Here is a 16,675-nt window from a genome sequence, read left to right as displayed (position 1 = left end):
TTTATTGGTGTTTGTTATTGCAGCAAAGCTCTCCAGTGAATTGGTTCTCCGTACGCATGTGCAATTTTGCTCTGACAAAAAAGGTGATGTATAGGCTATCAGCATGCTTAACCCTTGAATGCTGCAGTAAAGTCAAATTGTACAATTACTAGACTATTTATTAAATACATTTTCACTCGTTTTATATTGATAAACTTTTTTAAGCTTTCATATGCATACATAGTTATTTTTAACAGATATAAGTCCTGCCCTAGACTCGTCGTTTTTTACTGAGGCCAAAATTTATTAATTATTATATCACAGTGAGTTTCTGTTTGAAGAATGTTTTCACTACAAAGTTGCGAAGACCTCCTTTTTCCGTTCCTTTCATTAAACTAAGCCAATTTTGATACTCTTGCAACATGTTACTATAGAGTGTAATAGTTTTGTTCATCTAATGGTTGTTTGTATCACCTAAAATTAATAGAGTACGATATTAGGTTACATATACATATCTAAATAATCAAAAAAAAAAAAAAAAAAACAAAACGAATTGAAATCCGAATGACTGTCTGTATGCTTTTCTTTCCATATATCTGTCCGTCCGTCTGTCCGCCTATGCAAACGATTACTTTCCGGTATACAAATAAATAAACTTTGCTCGAATAGTGCTTTCTCGTTGTGCCACCTTATGATCAGAAATTGCTCATATCGGGAAAAAAACTTTTCAAGCCCCCAGATACTCAATATGTGAAACCCAGTTGCTTTGCGTACTTTTCATCGAAAATATCCGTCTATCTGTGAGATATATTTTAAAAAGTCAGAGAGAAATCTTCTGATAACAGTATGTCTTTATACCTGATAGAAAGCTCAATATGTGAGTGATCTTAACCAAATTAAGAGAGCGTGTCAATTTGTGCCTAAAATTAATAAAATCGGATGACAACTTTTTCTAGACCCAATATATGGAACTAAAACTAGGTTTTCAAACATCTACTTGATTTTACTCCTGTCAGATATGGTAGTAAAATATAGGTATGAAAGTAATTTAGTCTATGACCTATAATATAAGTTGATAAGATACAAATTGTATTGGAATTCATTCACGATTTTGTCGAAAAATGAATGTTGAATTCTTTCACAACATTTTTAAAATAAAGTTTTCCCAAGTTCTTTTGAAAGTTTTTCGTTCAATGAGACAGCTACTGAGTGATGCTAGAGAAGTTGGATAATACATTTGAAGATTTACAATAAATCGAATCAAAACACGCCGGTAACACTAGCTAAGGTATTATCTGAAAGGATCTGATCTGAAGATATTTTATTGCAAACCAATTGGTAGGTTTACTCTGCGTTGGAAACACCGCCTGTCCTTTGTTGGTGTTTCTAAAAGGGATCACTTTGGAAATCAATTCCTGAATGGATGATGTACGTATATTCTGCAATGTACACCATAAATGCCTGAGTTAATGGGTAATTATACATATTAAAGTTTGAAGCTGTTTTCTATATAGGATAATATAGGAGCGGACCATATTTCATTGCCACATTCGATAAGGTTCAAATAGTGCTATTCAAATTTCCGCAAGTAAAATTTTTGGTTTCGTTCTGAAGCGGAGTCACTCATATCAAGTGCATATCCAGTGAAAACCTGTTAATACTAAGTATTCGTTTCCTTCAAAACCTAAAGAGTTTCCTAACCTTATGGCTTTGTAATATTCATGAATGAATATTTTCATCACATTAGTTATTTTAGAAGATAGTTTACAGTAGACGGTTACCGCCAGAAACCTGTTCACACCGATAAATACCGAAAAAAAATTAAATTAATACAAAATTCAATAAAAACTAACACTATCGCACCCCAGTAGAGCGTACTGTATCGTTGTAGAGGAGTGTTATCAGAAATGGAAGCAGACTCAGATGTGATTAAACCACACTGAGAATAATTTATTGATGACAAATTCGGAATAATAAATACATATGAATTTTATACATACCTAAATAAATATGGTAGCTTATATGTACTATATGTAAATATGTTTCCATTATATATTTATTCGGTATATACACGTACAAACATACCTTAAGCAAAAGTAAGTTGTGAGTAATTATATAAATTATTTTCATTGTATGAAGTAAATGATTAAATTCCTAATAATATATAGGAGCGTGATAACTCGTCATTTGGATTATCTTCAGAAAACCAATACATATGGAATTTGTAAGAACTTAACTTGGTGTTACGCAATTACAGACATCATTAATTGTAATTTATTATTAGATAAGAGGTGTGTTAAATTTATGATTTGTATAAACTTATTATTGGTTATGGCAAACTCGGCTATAACCGCGTAAGCGGTGTCTACGCCAATAAAGAAGAAGATGATTGATTATGGTAATACTGCTGTTGTGGTTCAAATTGATGACCATCGGCTAATACATTGTGATACAATTTGACCCGAACTAGTCCATTTAAACAAATTCGATAAAAATTATTTTCATAAACACTTTCACAACTTCTTTTATGTTGTTCGAAACAGCACATTTTGCTTAACGTTTACTTAATGAAGCGTGCTAATGCTCTACTCGTATCGAAATACCTTAATCTTTTGCAAAAACGACATGGAGTCGCAAAGTAGATGCTTGACAACGTATTTGAAGACCTGACATTAATCAAACGCATCATCGCTGGTGACGAGACGTGGGTTTATAAATAAAACTGCGAAATTGTCCAACAATCTTGGCGCACAAAAATCAACTGAAACCAAAAGATCCAAATTTGTTGGAGACTGAAGCCGAGGTTTGTAACAAGTGAATGGAAAATGGCGACGGTTATGTACAGAAGTGCCTTCCAAGTGTTATGGTGATTATAAGCCTTGGGGATTTCATTATGCTTCTTATACCTTTATATAAATTGTCACACATTTTTTAATTCTAAAAGTCTTTGAAATAACATTAACTTGTTAAAGTAGTATTTTACGCCCACAGTATTTAAAATTACTAGGTGCGTTCCACAGTAAACAGGACTTAAAAAAACAGAACAAATGGTTTTTTCGGCTAAATCAATTTATTTTATTCGAAACAGTCTCCTTCTGCTTCAATATAGCTTTTTGCACGGTCCAAAAGCATGTCGAACGAGTGTTTTAGCTCGTTGGCCGCCAGTATGCCGGTGCAAGCCTTTTGAATGGCCTTGGCTACGTCTGCATAACGCTTACCTTTCATGGGCAAATGCATTTTTTTGAAAAGAAAGAAGTCGCACGATGTCATATCAGGCGAATACGGGCAGTGGTTAATGGTTAAAATGTGATTTTTGGTAAAATAATTGGTCACAAGACGTCTTCGAATGTTGGATTCTGAGCAATTTTTGGTTGTCAGTCAATTTGTGCGGAACAAACCGTGCACACACCTTTCGTAAGCCCAAATTTTCAGTCAAAATGCGATAAATCGATGCTTTGAAGAAGTGCAATTCCATTTCCATGAATTTCAATGATGATTTCGGCTGATTTGTAATGAATTCACGCACAGTTTCAATAGAATTTCTGGTGATCCCGTATTTTGATTGGCCCACATGTTGATCGTCATTTATGGCCTCACGACCACTTTGAAAACGTTGAAACCACTCGTGCACTCTCCTACGAGATTTAAAACTTTTAAATCAATTATAAAACAAAATTTAATGTTGGCTCTTTGTTCGAAGCTCATTTTCGCACCGAGAACACTAACATACTGACACATAAAGCGCTATAACTTCACTTCCAATCTATGAAATGTCATGAAATTTTCACTGGACGATCGATAAAGATAGCAGATTCTAACGGATAGTCAACATATAGATGGCGTCACCAGGGGGCACTAGATTCAAAAAGTCCTGCTTACTTTGGAACGCACCTTGTAGTTACTTCAATTGTTTAGTATATATTTAATCCGCTCGAACGCATCTCCACATTGCTATTTACTTAACTTATGCCAAGTTTTAGGCTTAAAATGTTCTCTAAGATTTATTAAAATTCTTTACAAATATTTTCGAAAGTTTGCAATAAAATCAAAACACCAGTTTGATTCTCAAAAAATAGTAGTCAAATATCTGAAATGCATAAAATTATAAGCTGTACATTAAGTGCAATGAAAATTTGAACCGGAACATCAAGAAGAAAGAAAAAATTGTAGACAAGACTGATCAGGTCAATAAAGTCAGTGCTACTGAAACGTTTTAAATGAGATTTTTAAATAGTCATGGAAATGAAACCGCCTTTTTGGTTCTAATTTTTGCACATCTGCTCAACACATAAGAACATTCTTTCCCATTTAATACCAGAGCATCGAGAATCGAAGCCAAAATACATACTACAGAAAACGTGCGCGTCTCAATAACATTGAAAGTAGCTGTTGTAATAATATTCATATACTTAGTATATACTAGCGGCAAACTCACTTGACCGTCTGGTAATTGCGTGTAAACATTATATATTACCCCCAAATGTAGAAACATAAAGGTAATGAAATCGCGCAGGGGACATACATAATAATCTAAGTCTGTGAACTATGTTGCCACTGATAACAAAAATTTATATACCATATATACATATGTATGTATATATAACATAAATACAACATAATATATGTATTAAGTGATTTTTTCGATTGGTACTCGGAAAAATAGGTTCCTATATACATGAGTTTTTAATTGTAACATATATACATATTTTTTCTTATTATCAGATATAAAAATTTATATCTCGCTTCCAACTACTTGAAAAAATATCTTGTTCCTTAGATTTTGTAGGAAATTGAATGCTCTACAAAAAGGTCTGATATGATTGTTTCGTAAACCCAAACGTTTAAACGATATTTACGGTTAAAGTATGATTATTTTTGGGAAAAGTTTTTATTTCTTATAAATTTTATAACTCAATGAAAAAAAATTATTATGAATGATGAAACTCATAGTTTTTTAGGAAATTTACTGCCTATAAAAATGGTCTCCTATGATTTTTGGATTAAGTTAAAAAAAACAATTTTTTTCCGTTTAGTACTCTGCAAAATAGGTTCCTAGACACCTCTAAGAAAGCCTCTCCAAAAACCTATGCAGGGGATGTTTCGCCTTCTCACTTTAGCTCGCCTTCAAACGGATGTTCTTAGGCTACCCAGAGGATACTTGGTCAAAGACCGGAAGTAGTGAGCTGCTTGAGTATGTGTAAAAGAATCGTTTCTGGCCATCCCAAGTGAATGGCGATCAAAGAACTTTCCTCACTTGCGTGAACTTCTACACATGACTCCATCCAAACGAATCCAAACGAAAAAAATAAAACAATAATCATACGGATATGTATGTAGTCGTAGACTGCAAACGCAGCCCTGAAAGTTATCTGCATAACAACAAAGAATATAATTTTAACACATATAGAATTTCTATACCCAACGAAAATGATTCACTGGCAGTTTCAATCGTTTCAATTGTGCTGAATAAAGGGTTTTCTGTAAATGTCAAGTCAATAAAATTGTTAACTGGAAAGGATAGAAGGGAATTAGATAACGCGTTTGCTAATCATTTCGATTTAAAAGCTCTTTCAAGTTTCATTTATGCATTGTGGGTTCAATTTCCAAATCAGTATTGAAGCAACATGTTATTTAGCTAAAATTATTAACCGTCTATTCGATTTTTACTACTTAAGATAACCAATTAATTTAGTCAAATGTAATTGAATGGTAGGTGCTTTCATTTTCAAGTTTTCAAAACGTTTTCTTTTCCGTAACCGTTTCTACTAAAAATACTTTCAACTTTTTATTTGCCACATACATATGTATATGTACATATACAAGGTAACTAGATCAAATGCTTTTAGTTAACAGCATTGGTATTAAAAAATACATTCTCACTTAAGGATCTCCATTTACTTAACGATTAACGAGCAACCTTCAAAACAAGCATAATAAAAAAACATACATGACCTATTTAATTTCCCAAGTCAGAACAATATAAAACATTATCCAAAATTTTACTCACTAAGCATTGCTGAGAGGTCCTAAATATTTCACAGTCGATTCTCAGTTATCAAATTGAAGAATAAAGACTAAGAATTTCATCATCTGTCTGCCTTCTAAAATGATGAAATTCAGAAACTTCAAAACTTGCAAAATAATATTTTCAAAGCATAACATAACTATACGTCGTACAAAGTTCAGAAGGTCTCTGGGTGAATTTTGTTTCGATCTTAAATAAAGTATTTTAAATGTATTATTTTAGTTCCATAATACTTCTAGAATTAAACTAATTTAATCTTTTCTATTTTACACTATGAAACATTAATATTTCAACTATGGTATATATATATATATATATATATATATACTTATCTTCATATATATTTTTGAAAACAGTAATCTTTTTCTGTGACACAGTACCCCATAAATCTCCATGCCTTACTTACTTATAAATTTTCTTCAAAATCAATGATTTAGTGAATCACTTAATCGATCAGTCTATCGTTCTGCTGTTTAAATAAAACATTACGTACATACAAGCGTAGAACCCCAATTGGCGCGTCTGGCAAATTAATAAAGAAACTTACATATATATGTATGTATACGAGGGCGGTTCAATAAATTAGTAGCTATTTTATTTTAAATATTGTGTAGTCGAAAAAATTTGTTCGTATTTTGTCAATAGATGTCATTGCAATCGTGCATCTCCAGTGTGTCATGTCACATAGTGTTGAAAGATGAGATATTAAGCTTCATTTAACCAAAAAAAAAATTAAAATTGCGGAAGTTGAAAAAAAGTTACAGCTGATCAAAAATGAGTGAAAATAATGAAGAAATTCGCTATATTTTGAAATTTTTGTATAAAAACGGGAAGAAAGCCATGTAAGCCACCATTGAAAATTGTGAAGTTTGCGAAGACGATGCTGTATTAGTTCGTGTAGCAAAACAATGTTTGCTCGCTTCCGTTCTGGAAATTCCGAAATTTCAATTAACACAGATGAAAGTTTTACACTGATGGAATAATGTTTCTAGCAGAAAAATGGCAAAACGTGGTCGACCAGAATGGTACATATTTGTTTATTTATTTATTATTATAAATATAAAAAAAGAGTTGAAGTTTGATTAGAAATACGAAAAGACTTTTTCGACTACTCAATATTTTTATACTCTCAAATCGAAATATTATAAGAAATATACAGACAGACAGAGAGGGATGGCCAAATCGACACTGCTCGTCACGCTGATCGTTTATTGTATATCCTTTATAAGGTCGACGATTCCTTCTGGGTTTTACAACCTTCGTGACAAACTTAATATGTTCTTCATGGGTTTAACAATAGCACCAAAGTTTGGTAGGTACAATACCATTGGCAGTATACATACATATGTGTTTTGATGAAACTATTTTTTTCTTTCATGACCTGTATAGTTATTATGACCAATAAATTGGATAATTGCTGTCATTTTTTATAGTTTATTGTACAATACGATTCTCTATTTTTCTATTTGTTTGGATAACTTTCTAGGTTGACTTTTTTTGTGAAACTTTTCGATATTTCGGTAGATATTTTGCTATTCCGAGCAGATTTAAATCGTAGGCCATCCAAATCGGCAGAGTCTTTCCAAAGTTATAAACAGTGTAACAATGTTTTATTCATAGAGACTCTTCTTCCTTCGTGAAATCATAAATTGTATACAATTTTTTTTATATCGAGACCACTATAACAAAAGATAATAAAGTTAACCTTACGATAAAATCTCAGCATATTCTTCTTAACGTATGGACCAGCAGATTTGGCCGCTAATGATATTCAACTAGTGTTCGTTAAAACTTACGGATCTTTGCTTGAAAGCTAAAAAATACATAGCATAAAATTATTGTTGTCCTACTCTAAATAAAAGTACGGACTAATCCCACCCTCCTCGTATGTGCATGTGCCTGAGAATGCTCGCGGCGTTTGCCAACAAAGGGCAAATCGATGTGAGTAAACCAGCGCACACCACTTTGTAGTAAATACAGATGTACATCTGTAGAAAAAAAACAGCGGGAGCTTTGCCAGAAGCGCCTCAATCATTTTACGCTCTGTTTACTTATATAATAAAATCTCGGTACCATCAGTACTGCTGTTGTCAGCAGAATACCTCTCATTTGCGCTTTTTGCTTTCGTTCCTTTAAAGCGAGTATTTACACTTGATTATCCTTATCAGAGAACGCCGACAAGCGTGTCGCGCTATATGTATGTTCTGCCAGATGTATGTGTGTATATAGCTTGTATTATGTATAAAAGTGATTGCAATGTTTTCATTAGAGCTTAGTTGATTTCGAATTGAGTGCGCATAGTGATCTCACAAGGTTTACCACAACGCTGTTGTACACTTTAGTTTCGCCATTAGTCCGGTGCTATTCGGTTGTTGGAAACCTCTAAATAATCTTCATATAGTAAATGCAAATTTTTTGTCATGTGTGCCTTTAGTGAAAAAAGTATTTCCTCCAAAGAGTGTATCACAAGCAAAATTGTAACTGTGCAGTGCTCCTTATAAGAAAAAAGGACATTTTTCCAAAGGATTTCCCAATTTGTGCATCCATTTGCTTACTAAAGTGCTAATCAGTAGAATCTGTGAAAACATCTCTTGCATCAGCTATACAATTAAAGTGAAATCCACAGAAGAAGTGCTTCTAAGCGCATAAAAGCGATTCTATCCGGTTTCAAGAAATTCGCGCTGGTTTTGTTTACTTGTTTCGAAACAAGTGCACTTTGAAATCAATCCATGGAAATGGTAAGCATAACATCATAATGAAACCATTTACGACTGATAGTGGGCGAGCGTGTTGGATTTCTTTGCATATAATTTCCATATAAAACCATATACGAGTATGCATGTATGTGTGATAGTTATGTATATGCAACGCGGCAACATGGTATGCAGAACAAAGCTACATAATTGCCTTATATATAAACTACTCGCTACTTATGGATTTTCTATTCATAAGATAATAGCTTCCCCTCAGTGTGGTTGGCAATTCTACAATCTGTATGACCGCATATTTCTAAAGTAAACTGGAAATTATTTTGAAAGGTTAAATAATTATGAAGACAAACTTAATTTTCTACGAAACAACTGTCTTCGATCGATTCCAAGAAATTTTAGATCCGGCTCGGTATTTTTGAGCAGTTCGGAGAAAATGTCCAAAAGGTTCATACGTTAGCAACTAAAAGTTATCTAGTTAATTTTAAATAAACAATATTTATTTCAATTTGTTTATCGTACGCCAATTGTATGTTCAAATCATTATCAAATTTGGGGATTATGACATGAATATAATCTTAACTTTACAATTTCAGTACTTCCATTCAAATACGTTCAAAGGCTTATTTATAACGCTAGCAATCTTGCAGAGAGCTCGAGTTAGAGAAAAGAAGACCGGATTTTTAAAAGTGATTAATTCGATATTTGATTTTCACTCGAACTACACTGTGGAACATTTTTCGGATTATTGTCTGGGGGGTGAGAAATTCCAGGGTTTGGCGTTCATATGTGTCAGTTTTTTTTATGACCTTTTAAATTTTTTCCTTATCTTGATGTTTTTTCGGCAAAAAAAAAAAAAAAAAAAAATTTAAAAGGTCATAAAAAAAACTGGCACATACGAACGCCAAACCCTTTTAGGGTTTTACTATACTGACCTAGTACCATCACCCTGACTTGGAATTTCTCACCCCTCAGATTAGCTGTTGTACTGTGCTTTCAGAGAACATTATACAACAGAAGACATTTTTGAGCATTGTAAATGTTTCTTAAGTCTTCTCTCTTTATTTATTTATGAAATTGATAAATTTTTCCGAAGTAGATTCCTACAACGGCATTTATGCGATAATATTTTGAGAAGACTGGTATTTAATAAAGTAAAGGGTGATCCATTTCGAGGTTTCCTACTTTTTAAAGAAAAAACACAAAACTTCAAATTTAGGTGGAAAGTTTTATTATCATTCGAAAGAACATTTTTTGACATTTATTTTTTGTAGATAATCTCTTTCAAATATTGGCCGCGGCTACGTTTCAATTGGTATATCCGTTGAGTCCAATTTGCGATTACTCGTTCGAGCATTTCGACTCTTAAGTGACAAATGTCACGTGAGTTGTTTTTCTCCAAGGCCTGAATCGAGCGGGATTATCCGCATAGACCTTAGACTTTACATATCCCTACAAGAAAAAGTCTAACGGTGTGATATCACACAATCTTGGTGGCCAATCGACCGGCTGAAAACGTGAGATTATCTGCTCACCGCAGCCTTCTCTCAATAAATCCATTGAATGATGCAATGTGGGGGAAGTAGCGCCGTCTTGTTGAAACCAAATTTCGCCGAGATCACGATCTTCAATTTCGGGCATCAAATAGTCGTTTATCATGGCGCTATAGCGGTCGCCATTGCGGATTACGTTTTCACCGGCATCATTTTTGAAGAAATATGGACCGATGATTCCACCGGTCTATCAACCACACCAAACCGTTGTTTTTTTCTGGATAACATGGCACCCAGAAATGGGCCTCATCGCTGAAGAAAATTTGGCACGAAAATGTCGGATCTTCTTGGAACTTTTTAAGAGCCCATAGAGCGAAGCGATGTCGCTAGGGAAGGTCAAGAGGCTTCAGTTCTTGCAAAAGCTGTATTTTGTACGCCTTCAATGTAAGATCTCGACGTAAAATGTGTCAAGTCATTCAATACGTCAGACCGTATTGCTGCGAACGGCACCGAATCGACTCTCCACGGTCTTCATGCATGCTCTCTGCTGGTTCTGCTATCTTTACTACCCAAAATATTCTCTCTATAAATCACTGTAGTACATACATTATGACTTTTAGAACTGTCGATGAGTCTATTCTTAAGTGTACGAAAATTGGTTTTGCAGGAGATTTATAACCCTTCTGAAGTTGTTGATTGCCACATTTTAAGAATAAAAAGTAAGAAAGGGATAAGTGCGGGTGTAACCGAATATTTTATACCCTTGCAATTTGCAAGCTTCAAAAGTTGAGAAATATTTTCAGATGTTGGCAAACCACGGTCTATGTAGTAAGTGGTAGCTGGGGTAATTTGTACATTAATTTCACATATTTTCTATATTAAACCGTAATATAGCCAATATTTACTTCACTTAATTTTGCTAAGATATCTTATAAATTGACCAATAAATACGCTATAAACGCAAGTTTGAAATTTGAAATCCCTATACTGGTTATATGGGAGTTAAGGATAGGATATTTTAATATACATATGTGACCTGGTCAACGAAAAGGGAGCTAACGTGCGAAAACTAGTTTTCTGGGAAAAGCTGTTGAAAATAATCGTCAGATTCTCGTTATCTCATTAATTGTTCTCCTTTTTTTTGACACCTAACCCCCTTTCCGTAGACCAGGTCACATATACATATATCTTAAAAATAAGCTCGATCAGTTTCATTAAGAAAGAAGTTTCATTTGTCGATATACCCGCCACAAAGTCAACAGAAAGTTTGAAAACCTATATATTAGGTATTTTTAGCTTTAAAATTTTGTGGGGTTACCTTAAAATGGCAAAATAATTCGTTTTGGAAGCTATAAACAATAGCACTACACCCAAAATTTTCCCAGAAAATTTCGTAAATTCTCACCGATGTGGCTACATTGCCTATGTACATATATAGTATGTATGTATAAGCATATATTCTTCTCGTCTTATTATTTATAATTAGATCACGAAATCAAACGCAATGGCTGTGATTTCCCATAGTTTCTGCTTCCTCGCAGACACAGCAAGCAGACAAGTTCAATGAAAAACGCGCGCGTTGTGTACAAAATTAACAAACCAAAAGTCGGTTTGTTGGCAACGAAAAAGTGCGTTTGTGAAAAAACTGCAGAAATACGCAAAAGTTCGAAAATCATAAAATAACAGATACTGCATGTGAAATTATATACATACATATGTATATGTATATGTATATTTTGCAATTGTGCAGCAGTATGAAATAGTGTGAATATTTTTATATGCGCCAATATACATACATATGTATGTGTGTAAGTGTACTTGTAATGCTTTTATTTTTGCTTACGCGCTGGGAGACATGCAACCGCGAATTAGCCAAGAGATCGATAAACGTCTGGCACGGTGAGTGTTTCTGCAAACATACGCACATACATACGTGCATATACATAAATATTGTGAAAGAAGTATATGTCACACGCGGTAACTGATAACAGCCACCAACATTAAGAAGGCCACATACGAATGACTTTTTTTTTAAACAAAACAGCTACTTTATTTGACGTATTTCACTTAACAGTAGTTGTTCTTGCATACTACATATGAATGTATTCACGTTGATATTTTAGTATGCACAATAGTGCTTCTATAGATATATAAATTTAAATAGTAAATAAATAAAATATACAAAAGGATTGAACGGTATCAACAGCTTATCAGCAGCTAAATTTGTCAGATGGAAGTCTTAGCGTTTTATCTGCATTTCAAAGTACCTATTTCTTAAAACACTTGTTTTTTCATTGCTCATATACACACATATGTACATACATACATACATTTTAATATATCAGTGAACGTCTGTCTGAACTATACTACATATATTATGTACATGTATGTATTTGTTGTAACTATGCGAAATGGTTTTCTTATAAATTTATTTGTTTTTTGTATATTTACAATAGCACATTCATACATATACATACATACTTATATTGTATGTGTATTGTTGTTTATTTGAAGCAAGAAATATTGTATGGCATACTTCTAGGCAGAATCTGTTAAGATTTTACTCGTTTCTACCATTAAGGTGTCACTTAAATGAGTTAACATGTTTTTTAATTTTATGTACAAAAAAAAAATTTGTTAAAATGTTTTTTTTTTTTAATTTATCTACAAAAAAACTTTAAGAATGAAATGTTTATGATAAGAAAGATAGGCGAATTAAAACGAATTTGATAGACTAAACATGAATAAACGACTTATGATTATAAACACGTTTATATAAGTATGTGCATATATCAAGAAGACATAAGTACGACTAGATTTATGGCTGGCTTCGTGTAAGATGATTACACCTCAGTTAGTTATAGTTTAGTTGTTAGAAACTGCCAAACTTTCATACATATATAGTACATATCTACATACATATATTAGCAATCTGAATCAACCCTGTGTTTGATGCACTCTTCTGATATAATATATATATCCGCATACTGCGTCGACGGGAGAAAATGGGGCGAGGCCCGGGCTATAACACGGTTGAGGTAAAATTGCCCAGTCGCTGTTTCCCAAATAGTTTTGAACCACTCCTGCGAAATTAGGCCGAACGTTGTCATTATAGAAATTGGTAGCCTCGTGTCTAGCCGCTTATTCTGCTTTGATAAGTTATTCTAGGTAACGTTCTCTATTAATGGTTTCACCCGTCTTTAACAATTTATAATAGTGACCGACCCGATCCCACCAAATACAGAGCATTACCTTGTAGCCACAGATATTCGGCTTTGCCGTTAATTTGACTGGTTAATCAGGTTTCATATTTGATTTTTTGCTTTCAAAATTTGCCATAATGGATCCATTTTCCATATCTAGCCACATTCTGACTTCATTTTTAGTGTTCAAATAGCTTTTGGTCTTTCAACGTCTTGACTTGAGCTCATATACCAACCAATTTTCTTGGTTTCATTCATCAATACTTATTTGTCGCCTTCGAAGTAATTCCCACCAGATATAATACACTTATGCCAACGATTTTTCCAGTCCTCGAAACACTTTCATAAGCACTTTTTGAGCGGCTTTGACGTAATTTTTTTATTTCGACTCGCTCTTTTCGATGATTGTTGACTTGTTTGCATGTCAAACTCATAACCTCATGTTTCATCGGCAGTTACAATGCTCTCCATGAAAGTGGAATCCAAAGAGACTTTTTCTTTCTTGAAAAAAATGCCTTTTTATCGGGACGAGCAAGAACATATTTCATACTCAAAATATCCAGCAAAATAATTACAATGGACTCGCGAGATATATCGAGCTCTCTTGCCATCTCTCTAACACTTGCCTAACGTTTTTCAAGCACCATATCTTTCATTTTTATAATATTTTCATCAGTTGAAGGGGGTCGTCCAGAACGAGGCATGTATTCAACGATCTCTCGACCGCCTTTGAGGGCTTTGTACCACTCGTAAGTTTTGGTTTGGATAAAACTACAATGTTTGAGACAAATTCTTTGTTCCATATGTTTATCCATTGTAAAAATCGCAAAGCACCACTGAGGTGTACCGTCTTCAGCAGCTACTGTAAACAAATTGCTTCATGGGGCGCGCTCCTATTTCGCATAGTAATTAAGGACAGTCCTAGCAAAATACTTTTTTTTTCGAAATATCATTCACCCGAGGAATTTATTTCCATTTTCCGGGTGGTTTTCTGTCTCGTGTACATCCAATTATCTGCGCTCCGTATAGAGTTCTACTTAAAAATCAACCACATAATAATAGTTTAATCAAATATTGTTGAATATCTTGGCTGAATATCTTGGCTCTTTACCTAATTAACGAGTTCATTGTGAATACCCTTATTATCTATTTTTGTAAATATTTATTTATATACACTAATATATTCGTACATGCATATATCTTGATCAGATATGTATTAGGTGTAGTCATATGCATTTCAATTGCATTTTGCTCGTGCTTTATTACATTTTGCTTTCTTTTTGTTTTTGTTTTGGGGGTAAGTGTAATTGTTTGCCGGAAATAAATTAGATTTATCTACGAACATGTGAAAGTGCACTTGAGTGTTTCGAGAATGCCAATCGCTGAAATGCAACTGAAATGCCTTTTATTACATTTTAATAAATTACGAAAGCTTAGGAAATATGTACATACAAGTATATGTATGTATGTAGAAGTGTGGGTGTGTTATGCTTTTAATACGTAGAGAGGTAAGTCAGATATTTATTAGCAGTTTTAGCGTTAGAGAAACGAGTGAATATAGTAAAAATAGCCAAGGCTTATTATCTTGCAGCGCCTACTGTAAATTAATGTCCGATTTTTCATATAAATATGTACATATGTATGACTTTAATCAGTTTATCTGCAACAACACAATATTTCTTGATACATTTTATAAATATTTGCTATCACTCTAAAGTAACTTAATTAGCTAGCTAGTACATTGAGTTCAGACTGATAATTACTATATTTTTAACTTTAATATTATTAAGAAAATAGATTATTAAAATAATTAAAATTAATAGTAGGAGAAACGTATTATTTTGTCCGGATCGTTTATTTAACTTAACACTATATACCTTTTAACCGGGAGTTAGCAACAGAAAAAAGAAAATAAAGGTCATATACCTTTTGAGGAGCGGACTTACAATTTATAAATTTTTTTGATTTGTTCAGCGAAATTTCGTTACTTTTTTCGGTTTTTGATTTTCCAGACCGAAAACAAAACATGAAATGACAGCAGAACTCTACTTTTAAAGTAAAATTAAATTAAAGGTTGTTGATTCGATCTATGAGAGAGCTTATTCCCATGGCAGTTAGTTTTACGTAATCGGAATATATCTATATATCACAAATACTAAATATTCCATAAAAGATATCTTGATCGGTCAACGTCCGGTGTGTTTTACGTGGGCATCAGACTTATCCCACGCTCATAGGCAAATCAATGCGTTGATCAGAACCGTAAAAATCTCAGCCATTTTCAGCACCAATTGACATGTGGAATGGACACACTAATTACCTTGGTAGAGTTCGAGTCCAACTAAAACCTTTGCCGAACTTTGGGTCTGGCAGCCTGTCAACTTCCCATTCAAATGACAAAGTGTCAGTATTCGGGTGTTAACCACAACCACCACGATACTCACCGAGGGATCACTCCGCATGAGCATGTTGCAGCGAACTCCAAGGGCTCCTGCTCCCGTGGTACTAGTATTAAGTATCTGGTCAGATTTCCTAGCCGAAACTACTATCAGTTGAGCCTTCATATTGCTCTGAACTGGTGACCAGGTGTTTGACCCCATGGAACTATTGTCCCAACGGTCTTGTCACCTACATCTGACCCTATCATTTAGAAGCCTTCTACTCCCTCTCCATATCATTATCGGAAATCCTATCATTTCGCAGCAATGACACATTAAAGCATTTTGACTTGCGTCACATACCTGATGCAGGCTTCGTTTACCCGGACAAAATGTGGACGAACCGGCGACAATCTACCCTTATGCAGCATTGTCACCATTTTTTACATCGATATTTCCAACCCCACTTAGACGTTCCAAGTATTTACAATTTGTGAAAATTGTCCTCCCGCCCGCTCTAACTCAGACCGCTTGAAGATCTTCAACCAGAAGAAGAAGGTCATCCTAATATGCACAACGCTTCTAGAGTGCAACCCTGCGGGCAGCCATTCATGCTGACTAGAGAGGCCTTTCGCAAACATACAAACGGACGAAGCTTAATCGACTCAACTCATCACACTTTAAAAATATCAAAATATATTAAATATATCGCTCAATAAATCATCTAAGCTCTCGACCAAATGTTGGCTTATAAGAATTGCCGCATACTTGTTTGTGGTGTGAAAATATGGTACACAGATGCTTTTAATACTCGTTTTGAAAAGGTGTGCCGCAGCATCATATCGTAGACCAATCCATCACTTGAAATTTCTATTAGTACTATATTTAG

The 16,675-nt window shown here is 33.9% G+C and overlaps 1 protein-coding gene across 3 annotated transcripts in view; it reads left to right on the top strand.

Annotated features, from left to right (window-relative positions):
- Positions 1–16,675, top strand: part of LOC126761599 (nocturnin) — a 50,613-nt gene that overhangs the window by 2,648 nt on the left and 31,290 nt on the right. The window contains exon 1 of one of the 3 annotated variants that reach the window (XM_050477917.1): positions 8,289–8,742. The exons of 1 other annotated variant lie outside the window; for it this stretch is intronic. The gene's annotated coding sequence lies outside the window, so the exon portion shown is untranslated. Of the gene's footprint in view, positions 1–8,288; positions 8,743–16,675 lie in introns of those variants that run through there. One more of the 3 variants, XM_050477918.1, reaches the window with a different exon arrangement.

This window comes from Bactrocera neohumeralis, chromosome 6 (assembly GCF_024586455.1).
Source record: "Bactrocera neohumeralis isolate Rockhampton chromosome 6, APGP_CSIRO_Bneo_wtdbg2-racon-allhic-juicebox.fasta_v2, whole genome shotgun sequence".
Classification (NCBI taxonomy): Eukaryota; Metazoa; Arthropoda; class Insecta; order Diptera; family Tephritidae; genus Bactrocera; species Bactrocera neohumeralis.
The sequence above is the reverse complement of the archived record's forward strand: the minus strand, read 5'-3'. Positions and strand labels throughout refer to the sequence as shown.